At 43.2% G+C, this 18,209-nt stretch overlaps 1 long non-coding RNA gene across 1 annotated transcript; it reads right to left on the bottom strand.

Moving 5' to 3' along the window:
* Window positions 1-1,991: 1,991 nt before the first annotated feature.
* LOC132207838 (uncharacterized) lies at window positions 1,992-12,992 on the bottom strand. Its single transcript, XR_009443892.1, has 5 exons — window positions 12,859-12,992; window positions 7,531-7,627; window positions 7,324-7,417; window positions 6,493-6,657; window positions 1,992-2,076 (listed from the first exon to the last, which is right to left on the bottom strand). It is a non-coding gene; the product is annotated as an uncharacterized LOC132207838 (long non-coding RNA).
* Between the last annotated feature and the right edge of the window lie 5,217 nt (window positions 12,993-18,209).

The following is an 18,209-nucleotide window of genomic DNA, read 5'->3' as shown; positions in this document are numbered from 1 at the left end:
ACACTGCATCTCCATTCCCAAAGTCACAGCATCTCAATTCACACAGCCACTGCATCCCAGTTCACACAGCCACTGTATCCCATTTCACACAGCCACTGCATCCCATTGCCCTCAGTCACTGCATCCCATTGCCCTCAGTCACTGCATCTCATTTCACTCAGTCACTGCATCCCCTTTCACTCAGTCACTGCATCCCATTACACTCAGTCAGTGCCTCCCATTTCCCTCAGTCACTGCATCCCATTTCACTCAGTCACTGCATCCCATTTCACGCAGACACTACATCCCATTTCCCTTAGTCAGTGCATCCCATTACCCTCAGTCACTGCATCCCAGTTCACACAATCACTGCCTCCCGTTTCACTGAGTCACTGCATCCCGTTTCACTGAGTCACTGCATCCAGTTTCACTGAGTCACTGAATCGCATTTGTTGTTTTCACTTGAATGCAATGGTCATGAATCTCCTCCAATGGCTGGTCATGTATTTCCAATGCAAAATTTTACCAAGTTTTGATTTTCAATTTTGATTACATGTGTCTCCTCTATTCTATAAGATGCTGCAATAAACTCAAATTTGATAAATCATAATTCAACCACCATTACCTACAGAGTTAATTTCATCAAACAGATCCAATTAGAATTGTCACATTCCCAAATCCTGATTCAAGGTTTTCTCATTATGGGCCACGTGGTTAAGAAAAAAGACACTTAGAATCAGAGAGATGTACAGTTGGGAAACAGATCCTTTGGCCCAATTTGTCTCTGTTGACCAGATATCCTAAGTTAATTTAGTCCCATTTGCCGGCATTTGGCCCATATTCCTCTCAACCCGTCCTATTCATATACCCATCCACATGCCTTTTAAACGTACAAGCCTCCACCACATCCTCTGGCAGCTCATTCCATACATGCTGTTCGCTCTATCCACGTCCCTCGTAATTGTATAAACTTCCATATGGTCAGCCCTGAACTCCAAAGTTCCAAGAAATAGCTGCCTGTTCAAGCCCACGGTATACCTCCAACCTCCGATGCTCGTAACATCCTTGTAGATCTCTCTGAACCCTTTCAAGTTTACAACATACAACAAGACGGCACAGAATAGGCCCTTCGGCCCTCAATGGTGCGCCGACAACTTTCCTCTCGCAAGGAGACCAAAATCGATTGCAGTATTCCAAAAGCAGCCGAATCAATGACCTACATGGCTGCTAAGTGATCTCCCAACTCCTATACTCAATGCACTGACCGATAAAGGTGAGCACACCAAATGTCTCATTCATATCCTTTCTACCGGTGGCTGTACTTTGATGGAACTACGAAACTGCACTCCAGCGTCTCTTTATTTAGCAACACTCCCCACAACCTTCAGTGTATACGTGCTGCCCTGATTTGCCTTTCCAAAAGGGAGCACCTCACATTTATCTGACCTCAACTCCATCTGCCACTCCTCAGTTTATTGGCCCTTGTCAATGTCCCATTGCATTCTGAGGTGACCTTCTTGGCTGGCTACTACACCTTGAATCATTGGGAAACTTACTAACCACACCTTCTATTTTCATATCCAAATCATTGCATCACTTCAACTCCCCCTCCCACACCCTGGACGACATGTCCATCCTGGGCCTCTTCCAGTGTCACAACCATACCACCCAGAAAGTAGAAGAGCAGCACCTCATATTCCGTCTCGGGAGCTTCCAACTCAATAGCCTCAATATGGACTTTGCCACCCTCAAAATCTCCCCACCCGCTAGCCTCATCCCAAGACTAGTTCCTCCCCTCATCCCTGCCTCCATGACCTGTCCGCCTTCTCTCCCACCTATCCACTCCTCCCACCTCACTGACCAACTCCCACCACTGCTTGGAATTATTATTCTTTTCACACTTCATCAGCTCGACGTGATTTCTAAAATCTATTTTCCAATTGTTGGAAAAAGTGAGATAAAGTAAAAGAAGTTACATTCTTACCACTCGGCAAATCTCTGAATATTCTTCTGTTGAAAGGCCGCCAAGGAACGATGCAATTCTTGTGTCACAAACGCTGTGAGGGAGACATCTTTTTCGGTTCCACTAACTCCACCCTCAGGAAGACAAACCCACATAACATATCTAGCGACTTAAAGCATACTCTATTGTTGCCCAAGGTGGAGAGCTGGATGAACACAGCAGGCCAAGCAGCATCAGAGGAGCAAGAAAGCTTGTGTTTCGGGACGAGACCCTACTTCAGAAAATTGGCGCTGGAGAATCCAAGATGACAAGGTGTAAAGCCGGATGATACTGCTTGGCCTGCTTTGTTCATCCAGCTTTACACCTTCTTATCTCAGATTCTCCAGCATCTGCAGTTCCTACTGCCTCTATTGTTGCCCTTTCACTTTACTGAACTAATATGAGCCAGTAGTTTTGTTTAGGCCCATGTAATCTTACAGTTATTGGCCTGTACAAAATCCTGAATTAATTTTGATCGACTGACAGGAGGAGAGATGAATTTAAGAGAAATTTTTGTTTTCTACCAATTTGCAGAGGGCATTGTGGGCGATTGGAGGACAGTGTTATTATCCTCCAGGTCTGCGGACTGCATCGTTACCAACTTGCCCATTTGTATATACATACAATATTCATTATGTACCAATGAAACATAATAAACCAATACTGCGTACTAAAAACAACCCTCACATATCAATGGAAATTTAATATTTATCACAGAGCTTGAAGGATTGAATTCAATGATACAAAGCAAAAACCAGTGAAGTAGAGTGCAGTTGGTCAGCACTTTTGCCTCTAAGTGGAGGTTTGCAGTTTGAGGCCACCCAAGAACAAGCAAGTTCTGTCTAACTCCAAGGGCAGCACGGTGGCTCAGTGGTTAGCACTGCTGACTCACAGCGCCAGGGACCCAGGTTCGATCCCACCGTTGGGCGATCTTCTGTGCGGAGTTTGTACATTCTGCCCATGCCTGCATGGGTTCCTGCTGGGTGCTCTGGTTTCCTCCCACAGTCCAAAGATGTGCAGGCTAGGTGTCTGGGCCATGCCAAACTTGCCCATTGTGTTTAGGGATGTGTAGATTAGGTGTGTTAGTCATGGGAAATGTAGGGTTACTGAGGAAAGGGTCGGGGGATGAGTCAGGGTGAGATGCTCTTTGGAGGGTGGCCGTGGACTTGTTGGGTCAAAAGGGGCTTGTTTCCACACTGTAGGGATTCTATGATATGGAAGTATCTTTTGAAGTAGGCATTCATGGGTATGCTGTAACAGAGACCTTGAAATACTGCACAACAAATATTTGGAGATAGACTGTCAATTCAGACATAGCATCAAAAAAGGTCATAGAAGTTGTCACCGATATAAAGCAGGATTGATGAAAATCCAGCAGGAAATGGTGTCAAAAGGCTCAGTATCTTTTATTCACCTCCAGTTATTTTGTCCAAGGCACTGGATGCTGGCAGGATTGAAACATTTAAGAAATGCTTCACAAATCACATATAAGGACCTGCACATCTTTGAACAATGGGAGGAAACTGGCAGAAGCCCCTCGCAGACGCGGGGAGGACGTGTCAATTCCACACAGATAGTTACCCAAGACTGGAATCTCAACTGGCTCCCCAGTGCATGAGCAGCTCTAACCACTGAGCAACTACCTTGCCCAGAAGGGGTTTTATAAGCGCATACATTATTTCCATTAATAGTTGGGGTAAGACAGATCCAATCCTCTATGTCCAATCAAAATAACATCTTGTAGATATCATGACAACAATCATAAATGATTTTGAATAAGTAAATCAAAAAAATTGAAATAGTTTCCAAGCCTAAATACTCAATATGGTGCATTTAAGATGAATAGCGCAACAACAAAAAGGCCATATTTTATGTGACCATCGGTAACACTTGAAAACTTGCAACAATATAGTCACCAGGAGAGATCTGGACTGGCTTGATGATGCACTCCTTCATACACTGCAATGAAACTCCAAAGATCACAAATTCTCCTTCAATACCGTGTTATAACAGTGACTGCATCAACCTGTGTTTATGGGCCTGACTGGAAGCCCACACAACATGCATAAACAAAAAAATAATCTAAGGTGATAGGTGAAATAAATGTATGTATGCAACGTCTTTGAAAAGCAATCATTTCTAGCGGATGCAAGCCCATAAGGAATCTCGTTTCGCAGATTATATTCATTTGCACTACAGTTCACGCCAGTCAGAATCAGTTTTCGTTTCATGACAGATAACTAAAATGTCCAAAACAATGAACTTTGTTTGATCAGAAGATTTTAAGTAAGGACTATGTCTTGTGTGAGCTGACGGCATTCGGGGATGGAGAAGGTACACTCACTGCTGGCATCTTGACACCATTGAATGAGCAAGCGTGGACGCAAAGGTTGTAACAGGTAACAATTGGACAGGCAATATCTTTTGAGCTCCTTCCCAGCAGGCCTGTCATACTCTCAAGCTGTGCCAGACCCTCACTTACTCCACCTTACGTACTCTGCCTTTTTCTTTTCGACAAGAAGCACCTCTGTACCAGTCATCCAAGGCTCCGAAATCTTACCCCTTCTTACCTGTCTCAGAGGAACAAATTTATACATCACTCGCAACAACTGCTCCTTGAACAGCTCCACATGTCTGCTGTGCCCTTTCTGTGGAACAATTGCTCCCAATCTGTACTTCCCAACTCCTGTCTGATAGCATCATAGTTTCCTTGACCCCAGTGAAATATCTTCCCCTTGTAACTGCTCCTTTCCCTTTCCATGGCTATGGTAAATGTGAGGCTGTTGTGGTCACTGTCGCCAAAGGGCTCTCCCACCACGATATCTGACACCTGTCCTGGCTCATTGCCGAGCACCAAATCCAAAATGGCCTCCCCCCTCGGCCTGTCCACATACTGAGTAAGGAAACCCTCCTGAACACACCTGACAAAAACGGCTCCATCCAAACCATCTGCACTCAGGAGGTTTCAATCTATATTGGAAAAGTTGAAGTCACCCATAACAACAACCCTGATACGTTTGCACTTTTCAACAATCTGCCGGCCAATGAGTTCTTTGATCTCCCTACTGCTATTTGGGGTCCGTAGAAAACCCCCAGTGAGGTGACTACTGCCTTGCTGTTCCGAACTTCCACCCATACTGACTCAGTCGACAAACCTTCCTTGGCAACATCAGCCCATACCACCTCGGTAGACGAGTCCTCAGAGGTTGTTTCAGCCGCTGTTATACTGTCCTTGACCAACAAAGCCACACCTCCCCCTCTTTTACCACCTTCCCTGACCTTAATCAAAGATCTAAACCCTGGAACCTGCAACATCCATTCCTGACCCTGCTCTATCCATGTCTCCGAAATGGCCACAACATCGAAGTCCCAGGTACCTATCCAAGCTGCAACCTCACCTAACTTATTCCGGATACTCCTGGCATTAAAGTCGTCACACTTCAATCCAGCTTGCTGTCTGCCAGCACACTCCTGTGATAGTGAGGTCCTGACCATGTCCTCCCTACGCTCATCCTCCTGTGTACTAGGACTACACCTCAGTTTCCCATCCCCCTTCTGAGCTCGTTTAAATCCACCCGAATGGCACTAGCCAATTTTCCACCCAGGATATTCGTGCCCCTCTGGTTCAAGTGGAGACCGTCCTGTTTGTACAGGTCCCACCTTCCCCAGAATGAGCCCCAATTGTCCATGTACCTGAAGCCCTTCCAACTGCATCATCCCTGCAGCCACGTGTTCAGCTGAAATCTCTCCCTGTTCTTTGCCTCGCTATCACGTGGTACGGGTGACAAACCAGAGATGACCACTCTGCTTGTTCTAGCTCTCGGCTTCCACCCTAGCTCCCTCAAATCCTGCCTGACATCCCTATCCCTCTTTCTACATATGCCGTTGGTGCCTATGTGGACCACGACTTGGGGCTGGTCACCCTCTCCCCTCAGGACCCGAAAGAGACGATCCGAGACATCACAGACCATGGCACCTGGTAGGCAATACACCAATCGTGAGTCTCTTTCGTTCCTGGCAAATCTTCTATCAGTCCCTCTAACTGTTGAGTCCCCAATGACTATCACTCTCTTCCTGTCCCCCCGCCGTCCCTTCTGTGCAAGAGGGACAGACTCGGTGCCAGAGATCTGCACCCTACCGCATGCCCCTGGTAAGTAGTCCCCCGGAACAGTATCCAAAACGGTATACTTGTTTTTCAGGGGAGCAACCACAGGGGATTTCAGGGGAACGACCACAGGGGAAGGTTGGTCAAGCTACACCGGGTAAACGTACATTTTTGGCTGAAGAAACATGTGTTTCAGTGTGAGCTAATGGAAGAAGCCATGGAGTCAAAGCTAAACATTTCGACAATAAGACAACCATTCTTAAAAGCAGCAGAGAGCATGAAAAAGAAATGAGCGGCTTTCATATCCACTTAAAATTTATGTGGAATATCAGATGGAATTTTCTTATTGACTCCATTGTGCAATCATGTCAATCTAAAAATGTTAACTGCATTCATTAATACTAACCAGAAACGGACTTTGTAGTAAATGGTTTGACGATTTTCTGGATCTGGAACATCCCTTTTCCTTCTCCAACGAAGATCGTACCAACCTATGGTACCAAACTGTGAGTCAAACGGACACGACTCGTAATCTTTAAATTCCTCATCAAAACAGTCTAATCGTATGGTTCTGTGCAATAAAAGAGAAAGAATAAACATGTTTCCCACAATTTTGCTGATGTTTACGAACAGAATGCACAAATTCAAAAAGTTTGAGCTGGTATGTTTGCTTCCTCCAGCCTGTTTAAACTGTTCCATTCAATGTGAAATTTGTGATACGTTTTAGCACACAGGTCTATTTGATCTGTGCCACCACCTTCTATTCGTCATACATGCTTTCCCCACCTTCCTGTAATACATTCCTTGAAGTGTTCAATGAGATTTTGATTTTAAATCTTATCGTCATATTCTTTTGATTCTCAAGCATCAATGAATCTGATGTTGCCGCCATTCCATGCAGTGCATAGCACGTCAAACAGGAGTCTTACTCTTGCCATGAGCACTGAGGTAGTACGGGATCATAACTGTCTCACAGTTCAGAAAGAAATTCTACATATAGGGCTATGTAGAGTCATGCAGTTAATTTTATTTGACATGCTATTTCTTTTCTTCACAAATATGCTGGATTTAAAGTGATCTTCACCCTCATTTAAAATGAATCCAATATCCAACCATCTGTAAAACAAGCATATCCAAATTTTCGTTTGAGTTTAGTGTTTCACAAATATATTACTTTTTTAAAAATTATATTTGAGTCAACATTAACATTTCATTCCCTGACAGCGGGTGAACTTACTTTTGAACTCCCATTTTCCTTCGGTATTAACGGAGAGGTGAGCCTTTTTGCAAGCACCGAAAGTCTCCACCAGTTTACGCTAAAACTTGCGGAACTGTAAGTTTCACAAATATGTTCCTATTAAACACTAATTCCTATTGAAGCAGTATGAAACTAAATTCATTCAACTGGACAGCAAAAACGGTCAAGATTTTAAAAGCAAGTTACCATTTTGAAGTCACTCTTCGAACTAAATTCCATCTTGGTGTGTGAGAGTCCATAGGTTCCTCACTCTCAACGAACCAGTCAAACTGTCATGCAATTACTGAAACACACAGACAAAAAACATCAATGTTAACGGTCACGAAGATTTTGAGAGTGATTTGGAATTCGTACTCAATACCCCCTGGGGAAAATCTGTTCCAATCTGGATAGTACTCACTTATTACCATCCCACCTACCTTCCCCAGCACCTCCTCCCCCTCCACACTATTTGTTTCTGAGCTCCCTTCCACCCTCCATTTCTCAGGAAGGGTCCTGACCCAAAACCTCAACTTTCCTCAGCCTCTGATGCTGCCTGCCCTGCTGTGTTCCTCCAATGTGTTATCTCAGACACCAACATTGGCAGTTCTTACTATCTGGATAAATCATTCTCACCTTGTAACAAGTGATTTTAGGAATCACTTAAACACTCAAAGTACTCACAGTCAGTGTCCCATTTCCTTGACCAGTCAATTTGATGTGAATCTTTCTTCCAAGCGGAAGCTATAACAACAATTATATTTGAGAATCAAACTCTTAATTGCATCACCAATATTTCCTTGTCTGTTTGAAACATAAGATAATGAAATAATCATGGACAGATTGGCCAACAGTGTAATTTAATGCGTGTTACAACCATTGAAGTGATCTTTAAAAAGCTGTTGTCATACAACACACCACTTTTTGAGATGCAGTGATGAACAAACTTCCTGAGACGCAAATAATATATGCCGAATTAATTCCAAAGAATACCTTTACAATTAAAAAGAAGCTAAAAATTTCTTTACATTGTCATGCTTGTCAGATTGCTATTAGTCAATGGAAATCGTGCAGAATAATTATTTATTCCCAGATGAAAAGGAAGCGTATACATTTCATTTTCACATCTTATCCAAGAGAGAAAAAAAAACACATGAATGCATTGTCAAACAAGAAGACTCACAAAAAAAGTCATTTGGCCCATTGAATTTCCTCCATCATTCGGTGAGATCATGGTTGATCTCATTACATTTATCACGACACACCATTTCCACCAAACCCTCCTTATAGCTAATACATTCCGATCCAAGTAACATCCCGGTAAATCTCTGTTTCTGTGCCATGCCTTGTCTTTCTAAATATTTTTTCAGTCATCTACAAATTTAGCCACAGCACATGCACCTCTTTCCTCCAAGTCATGAAAAAACAAGCACAAGAGCTGTGGTTCCTTCAGCGCGACCTCATTTCTTACTGACAAACCAACCCTGGCATCTCTGTCTATTTGTATCGGAGATAATGGGAACTGCAGATGCTTCAGAATCCAAGATAACAAAGTGTGGAGCTGGATGAACACAGCAGGATGAAGACACAGAAGTAGAAGGGTCTCGGCACAAAACGTCAGCTTTTCGCTCCTGAGATGCTGCTTGGCCTGCTCTGCTCATCCAGCTCCACACTTTCTTATCTCTGTCCATTTGCCTGTTCTTTCTATCGGACATGAATCATTGGCTATTTCGTTCCCAACACTTATCCCCTAACAACCATCTCTCTGTGATACCCAGAGTGATGTATCTGTCAATTTCAATCTGCTCCACAAACTCATTCACTTTGTTTCATACACTCCCTGCAATTCAATACAAGATCTTCAGTCTGGCATTTACAGCCACCCTTCTTATCTGCTGCAGCTGAAGTGAGACTCCTGACCATTTCCATACTTTTTGTCCTATTACTTGCTCTGGCAACTTTGCTGAGCACTTACCAGCTTCTAACTCTTTCCACAATTTTCCATGCAACTGAGCTCACCCGCTCCACACTTTTTATTTTAACACCCTACCCCAAGACCGAGCCCTGTATTTTGCCAGGATACTTGTCCCAAAATGATTCTCATCGAGCCTATAACACCAAGAATGACTCACTCCTTCCCTGTACCGATGCCAATGTCCCATGAATTCAAACACATTTCTGCCAGGCCACCATTTAAACAATGCATTTGCATCTATAATTATGCTCACACCGTGCCAAATTGCTCAGATAATAATCCAGAGATTATTACCATTCTGGTTCTGCTTTCTCATTCAGCACCTCGGTGCTCATAATCCCTCAGCAGAACCGCTTTCCTCTTTCTTCCATATCAATTCTACCTGTGTGTACCACAATAGCTGGATTTCTACTCCTCCCACTTCAAGTTCCTTTGTAGCCGAGATGGAATATCCTGAACCTGGGCACCAGGCAGGCAACACGACTTTTGAGACTCTCGATCCTAGTCACAACGAACAGTTTTCATTCCCCAAACTACACTACATCTGATTATAACTACATTTCACTTTTTATCCCCTCCTGAATGTCCCCCCTGTACCACAGTGCTATCGTCAGTTTACTCATCTTCCCTATACCCTGCACTCTCATCCACACACGAAGAAAGAATCTCAAAGCTGTTAGATAAGATCAAAGGCCAAGGTTCCTTCTGCACTACATTCTGGATCCTTCCACCTGCCCTGTTCTTTGTCACAGTCTCACGTCTCTGGCCACTGACCGAGTTTCAGCTAGTTAATCTAAGATGTGTGACTGCCTCCTGAAGCAGAGCAATCCCTGCTAACTCTGCCCAACACGATTTGTTGATTGGTCAAAACTGAGATTCCAGTTCATCAACCCTGAGCTGGAGTATGGGGTCTGACCACTCCGCCTTCATGTAGGTATAAATCATCATCTGGCCTGGCATCTCCATTTCAATTACTTCGATCTTAATTTGATTTGAAAACATTCTGGTCTTTTAGTTTGTAGCCTGCAAATATTTCTCCGATTTACTTTCAATCTGAAAGCTACCGATAATAGATTCTTAAACCAGAAGCGATCACCAACGAATGAGCCTGATTCACCCTCCGGGTCCCTGATTCTGGCTTCAATTTACTCTGTCTCAAAAAAAAAATGCTTACAAACTATCAGGCAAAAAAAGCAAGCAAATGGCACCTCTTACACTCTGCACTGACTTACCGCATTGCCACCAAGTTCCCCAAAATATATATTCACTTGGTGCATTTCACTCGAGATGTGATCTCTCCTTCCAGAACGTGCAAAGCATACTGATCCAAAGCAATATACTACCTTCAAAACCTCAGCTCTCAGCTTATTACTTTTGAGTATATTCTCAAATGCTTTCTCCAAGTCCAAACACAACACATTTACTGGTTTTCCTCTATTAATTCTCCTTCCAAAACTTCCTCCAAAAACCCAAACAAATTAGCCAGACACAATTTCTCTTTCAGCAGGCTGTGGTGATTCTGTTTGATTAGATTCTGATTTTCCAAATGTCCTGCTATTATTTTCTTCACAGTTGATTGCCACCTATTTCCAACAATAGATGTTAGGCTGGTTCGGTTGTAGTTATCTGCTTTTTGCCTCTCTCCTTTTTAAATAGGGATATCACATCGGCATTTTTCCAGCCCTCAGATGCTTCTCTCGAATCTAAAGCTTTTTGGGAAATTACAATCAACGCATACACCGACTCTGAAGCTCATTGTTTAGAATCCTAGAAAGTAAACCATCACGGCAAAGAGTCTAAGCTGCTTTCACTCCATTAGATTGTCTACTGCTCCTTCTCTCATGGTACTGATGGTGTGGTAGTGATGTGTTTAATTCCTCCCTGTATTCTTTACTAATAAGGGGATCCTTGAAGTATCTTCCACTGGAAAGACGACCCTTCTCTCATTGTCGTTGTTCCTTGATTTAAAAATTAACCTGGCCATCTCAGCCGAGCATATAATTAATGGCATTACCTCTGAAACCTTCTCTGCTAAAGTGTTCAATAGATTGCTACAACCTGAAACATGTAATTCTCCCCCTAAATTAATAGGCAACCAATTTGAAAATGTGGCCTCTGGTCGCAAAATCTTTGACAAATGGGAGTAATCTCTACGGATATACACTATCAAGTCTCTTAAGAATCTTAAATGTTGAAAAAATAAGATTTTTTAAAATCTTATAAACGCCAATGAATGTCGTCCCAGCCTGCCCAACATTCTTACGCATGGCAATTCCCTCTGCCATTTCCGAAATCAACCCAGTCAACATGAGGTGTACGGCCTCCGCAGCATTCACTCTGTGGCCGTACATGACTTTAAGTTACCATCCTGCTGCTACTTCTCGACTTCTATTTGTGATGCAGTCCTCTGTCCATCCTAACAAACTACTCTTGAACACATGGGCTCTTTTCTTTTGAGACACCTTATGAGCTGTACCTTATCAAATGCTTTGTTGAAATCTCAATGGACTACATCAACTGGTGGTCCTTCATCAGTAATGTTTGTTTCCTTCTCAAAGCACTGTAGCAAGTTTGTCAAGTATTATTTCCCCTTTATAAAAGGATGTTAACTCTGTAGGATGTTATAGCACACTAAGTACCCTGTTATTTCATCTTTCATTGCCGGCATGAACATCTACCCAGGTTGACCTAAATTGGCAATACTGGCTTGCTATTTTGTCGAAGTATCTTTGAAATAATGGTGTTATGTTCACAATCTTTCAATCCTCTGAGAATTTTCCACAAACTAAGGATTCTTGGAAGATTATCATCAGTGCCTCCATTGTATCTGTAGCTGCATTGTTCAACATGAGAGGATACAACTCATCATACCCCTTGGATATTTTCTCTACTGATTGGAGTCATGTTTGGAATTCTATGCAGTGACATTCATTTTTAACAGTTTGCGAAATACTACCAGGAACAGAAATTGTGATCCAGCTGCAACTAAGCGATAGCTTTCAGCACAGAAGAAGGTATTTGAATTCATTATGACCCGAATCACTCCTGAAAAGGGCAATACAATTTGCATCAGTCCATAATGTTCTTTCTCGAACATCCTGAGATGTATTATCTGTATTTCTTCAAATTTACCACAGATTCTGTTTCAATCACCCTTTCAGCAACACGCATGACAACATTTCGGCATTCTTAGTCCCCCTGTAGCCTCCGTTGCACGTGTGCATTGTTAGACGATTATTTGTTTGTGTGCCTGCTTTTTTGCTCAAATGGTTAAAGGTAAGTTGGTGTTCTTTTGTCATCAGAGCTATTGCCTCCTCATTCTCATCTTCCTTGTTTTATCCCTCTGCTGGAATATTTAATTTGTTGACATATCTGAAATATGTTGTTGAATGGATTGGGTTTTGTAACATTGCATTCCCCATAGACCATCTACCGATACTGTTGCTTGTTCTAACAGTTATTATCTTGCAGAGTGGAAAATGCAGTTTGAAAGCAATGGAACATTATTGATGAAGAAGTTGATGCATAAATTGCTGCGATCTTCCAAACTACAAACTCACCCACAATTCTTTCTCGGTCAGAGCATTATGCCGGCGCAAATGAATCGTGTTCTCAATGGGACTTCCAAAACCATGGAATTGAATTTGCATGTTGATTTCTTCTTCCCTCTTCAGAAATGCAATGTCGTATCGTGATGAAGCTTCCAAGGCAATGATTGTGTCCTTCAATGAAGGGAAAAGTGACTTTTAGATTCATGGAAATATTTCAGTACTTCCACATACATGAAATACAAACATTCTCCCTGCATGCTGACCCAAGTCCGCAAGACTAGGGCATGACCCAGTCTCATTTTATCGTATCTTTCCGATTTTACATGCCACGGGATAATCATTCAGGTGTAACAGAAATGTTGATCATGGAAATTTATCACCGTTTTAATAAATAATGGCAAATTTTCAACATCTTGCAAGTGTATGAAGGCTCAATCTCATGACACCTTGCCTGCTGCACAAAGACATTCCTACACTGCTTTGAGTGTTAGGGCTCAACCAAAACACAATCATTACACAAATGCATCAACACGCTACTTTCAATAGGATCTGGCGCAGGCTTGGAGGGCCGAAGCGCCTGTTCCTGTGCTGTAATTTTCTTTGTTCTTTGACCAGATAAAAAGCAAAAGGGAGGTGTAGAACAGTCATCAAGGGAACAAGAGTCCCTGTGGACGCACTAACGTCAACCAGGCCAACATCCCCAGCACTGAGGCACTGACCATCCTCGATCAGCTACAATGGGCTGGACACTTCATCTGTATGACTGACACGAGACTCCCCGCATGTTCTCATCCCAGCTTCAAAAAAGCAGGCGAGACCCAGATGTGCAGAGGAAGCACTCGGTGATAAACTCAAGTCCTCAATGGCGAAGTGCGACATTCCTGCAGACACCTGGGAATCGCCGGTCTCAGACGGCCGAAAGCCTGAAGAGCACCTGGGAAGGCATCAAACACTTTGCGGCTTGCTTTTGGAAGCAGCGGAAGCCATGCAGCCACACCAACACCTCCCTCACCCCTTCCCACGACTGCCTTCTGCCCCGAGTGCAACAGAGCCGACGGTAGCTGCATCGGTCTGTGCAGCCGGCGATCAATTCAGCCTGAGAGTGGGAGAGTGTCATCCATATCTGCGAGAAACCACCATGATGATGATGATGTATAGTGTGCAGGGGCATCTCGTCACAGCAAATCAGAGAACAAATACAGGGCAACAGAACACTGGTGACCAAGATTAGGATGAGGGAGAATCTCAAAATCTTCTGCAAGTGTCTCAGAGGGAAAGAGAAAACCCAGGGAAAACCAGGTCTCATTAGGGATGAAGAGGCAAATGAACGGTTTGAACTGGAGGGCAATGTCAGGTGTTAAACGAGAATTTCACATCAGCTTTTCCATGTGAGAAGGAGCACACAATTCTCGGACAGAATTAACAGAGACTGGGGAGATGTTCGGTGTTTTGGTGAATTTAAAATTGGACAAATCCCAGGTTTGGATGAGGTGTATGCCACGATGCCCAGGGAGATGAGAGAAAAAATTCCACTCGCCCTCATACAGAGCTTTCAAAAGTACCAAAGGACTGGAGAACAGGTAACATAGTTCCACTTATCAAAATGCGTGACAAGCATAAAGCAGAGTATTACAGACCGGTGAGTATCACATCAGTAGATAGGAAAATCTTGGAGAAAATTCTGAACGGCAGACGTAATTTCCATTTCAAGAAGTGGGGTCTGATCAGCGACCGTCAGCATAGCTTTGTCAGAGGGAGGTCACGCCTCACAAACTTAGATGATTCTTTCAAAGAGGTGACAGAGTGTGCAGATGGGAGTTGATGTAGTGAAAATAGATTTCAGCAAAGACTTGGACAGGGTCCCAAATGGGAGCGTGGCAAAGAAGGTAAAGCTCGGGGGGTCCAGAAAAATACAGCAAGTTGAATCCAAAGTTACAGATTGGTCAAATGGGCAGGTCAACGGTAGATGGAATGTTAACCCTGATCAATAAGGCAATTTGGACAAACTAACAAGGCAAGGAATCATTCAAAGAAATGCCAGGACACTAGGAAGATCAGAGGAATGGTGTGATCTTGGGGTGCTTGTCCACAGATTCCTGAACATGGAATGGCAGCTTAAAGGGACAGTTCAGAAAGCATATGGCTCAAGAGCTGTGCAGGACTTTTGTTAGGCCCTAGCTGAAGTGCTCAGTGCAGTTCTGGTCTCTCCATTATAGAAAGGAGGTGTTTGCATTTGAGCATGTGTGGAGGACATTCATCAGGATGTTCTGAGGGGGTGAAGCATTTTAACTCTTGGGAGAGTCTGGATACGTTTGCGTTAGCAATAACTGCCAATGCTGGAGTCTGAGATCACACAGTGTGGAGCTGGGGGAACACTGCAGGCCAGGCAGCATCACTGTTGCCGATCTCTGATTAAAAGTCTAGGCCTGAAACATCAGCTTTTGTGCTCCCGAGATGCTGCTTGGCCTGTTGTGTTCAGCCAGCTCCACACTTTGTTCTCTTGGATTCTCCAGCATCTGCAGTTCCCATTGTATCTAGCATCACTGTTTTATCTGGATAAGGTTGGCTTGTTTTCTTTCGAGTAGAGAAGGTTGAAGGAGGTCCTGAAAAAATTGTTTGGATTAATATGGGTATAGGCGAGGTAAAAAGAAGGTCCATAATGGGGTCGGTCGGGGGGCGGTGGTGGTAGAAAAGAGATACATACATTTAAGCTAAAAGCTCAAGGACAATGCCAAAAGGAAAAGTGATGCACAGGCAAAGTGCATGTAAGAATTTAACCAAGGATTAACACCATTGAAGAACTGGTATTTGTGCCAATGCACCAAACCTGCAGATGAAAATGCAGTGTCCAGTTTGATTGCAAACTGCAACAACCACCAGTTAGTAACATGATCAGTGGAAATATCTGAATGCCTGTTGTTGTGATCTCAAGCATTTACCTGCGTCGAGTGAAATCCACCACCATAGTTCTGTTGCATCGTTAGCCACCTCGCAATCGGTGTTGCATAGTCAATATCATTCCTTGACAATGCTTGAAGCAAGGCATAAGCAGTGGTTTCCACAGTCATCGCAGAAGCCTGTGCTGCTTCAATTGGATACGGCTTCTCGTCCTCCAACAATGGAGGCTTTCCAGGAACCAACATCAGAATCTGTCATTTGAGAAAGGGATTAGCTGAGAATAAAGTTTACATCATATAGATTTTTGTTTGCATTTCACCAACACAACAATGGTTTTCTGGTCAAGATCCACCATTGTCTCACCACTGATGTCTATAACATGCTCCATACTTCCCGCTCAGTGATGGGTCCTTTTGTTTGGGAAAAATAGGTACCTTCGAATGCAAATGAATCAAGATGAGCTTTAGTTTCTCATCAGGCTACATGGCAGTTATTACAAGATGTTACGAACAAAAGGTGAAGAGGCAGATCAAACGATTCAGAGCATCAGTCTGGATGATCTTCTTGCCCTCATCCTGAGGAGGCATCACAGATCTTAACTTACACGCAATTCAAGTTATTTCACGCAATGACAAGACTGAATGTTCGGGATACTGCAAATGCCATGGCACCTGGCAGCATCCGACAAACTGTATTGGAACAATGTGCCCCAAGGTCAGCACACCAACAGTAAATGTTTTCCAGTACATTTTTAAACACTTGCGACACTCACATTTCAGAGAAAGATGACCTATCATGTAATAGTCAGACAAATTGTGCTGACCAATTATGGCCTCAATGTATTCTCAATCATCAGCAAAGTAATGCAACATCTGGATGACAGTGCTGTCAAACAGTTGCACACTAAGGCTCAGTTTACTTTTCGTCAGGCTCACACTTCTCATAACCTCATTCAGGATTTACCACAAATATGATCAGAGATCCTGAGCTTGAAAAGGAAGGAAAGTGCAATCTGTCCTTTCCACTCTGGCAACTTCTGATTGAATGTGGTGTGAAGCAGAGGAATAGAAAATTGAGTCAGTGGCATTCACTGGATACCTGCACTGGTTGAAGTCATGTCTTCATTTGAACCAAAGTGGAGACATGAATGTTCATTGAATATTGTCCAGGTGTCCAGCAGAATTCATGACTTTTCCAACAGTGAAATCAATGATGAGAAAATACAGTGAGACTTGCACAACGATCAGGCTTGGCCTGATAAACGATAAGTAACATTTGCACCACACAAGTGCTAAGCAGCAATCAGCTCCAACAAGAGAGAATATGACCACATCACAAAATTCCATGTCCTTACCTGAACATCATCCTTACATTTTTGTTTTAAATGTACAAGTGCTATCCAAGCCACGCAAGGCTATGCGCCAGGTGTTGGAAATGAGGTTAGAAAAATTCACTGCTTCTCTTTGACTGTCACAGAATCCGTGAGCTTAAGAATTTAATTAAGTCTATCCAAGAGAGTTTCTTGACACAGTATATGGATAGAAGATGGGCCATGCTGGACTTTGTCCTGGTCAGGTAACTGGTGAGAAGTGTGGGAAAGCATTTTGGAAATAGTGATCACAACTCCTTCAATTTTAAGATTGCTATGAAGAAGGATAAGTCAGGACCTTGGGGGAGAGTAAATTATATCAATTTTAGGTAGGAGCTGGGGAGTGTTAATTGGGGGGAGCTGTCACATTTGCCATATGGGAATTGTTTAAAGGCCTGCTTACGAGTTTAGGATCAGGAAGGAGGAAGGACAAGGATGGCGAGGTAAAGACCCTTGGATAATTGGGGAGGTTGTGAAGTTAGTCAAAAGGGACAAAAACAGAAATATGTCAGGTTTAGGAAACTAAAATCGAACAGGGCCGACATTAGAAAAAGCAGAAAAAGAAAGGGCGATGAAATGACCTTGGCAAGGAGGGTTGAAGGAAATCCCAAGGCATTCTGTGCATACATCTAAAACAAGGGGATAAATAGTGAGAAAGTAGGATCATTCAGGATAAAGGAGGGAACTTGTGTACGGAAGCAGAGGATATGGGCAAGATCCGAAATGAGTACTGTGCATCACTATTCACTCAGGCGAAGGGTGTGGAGGATAGTGGGATTTGTGTGGAGCATGCTCATATGATAACAGCATTTTGAGATCAAGAAAGAGCATTAAGGTGGATAAGTCCTCAGGACCCAATGGTATCTACTCAAGGATTTTGAGCGAGGTGAGAGAGGAGATTGTCGGGGCATTCAGCAATATCTTTGTATCCTTGGTAACCACTGGAGATGTACTGAGGACGAGCAAGTTGCTAAATGTTCTTCTTCTGTTCAAGAAGGTAAATCGGGTCAATCCAGGAAACTATAGACTAGAGAGTCTCTCATCGTTCATTGGGAAGCTATTGGACAGAATTCTTAGGGATTGTATTTATCTG

This window comes from Stegostoma tigrinum, unplaced genomic scaffold (genome assembly GCF_030684315.1).
Source record: "Stegostoma tigrinum isolate sSteTig4 unplaced genomic scaffold, sSteTig4.hap1 scaffold_174, whole genome shotgun sequence".
In the NCBI taxonomy this organism is placed as follows: Eukaryota; Metazoa; Chordata; class Chondrichthyes; order Orectolobiformes; family Stegostomatidae; genus Stegostoma; species Stegostoma tigrinum.
Note: the sequence above shows the minus strand (reverse complement) of the source record. Positions and strands in the feature narration are given on the sequence as shown.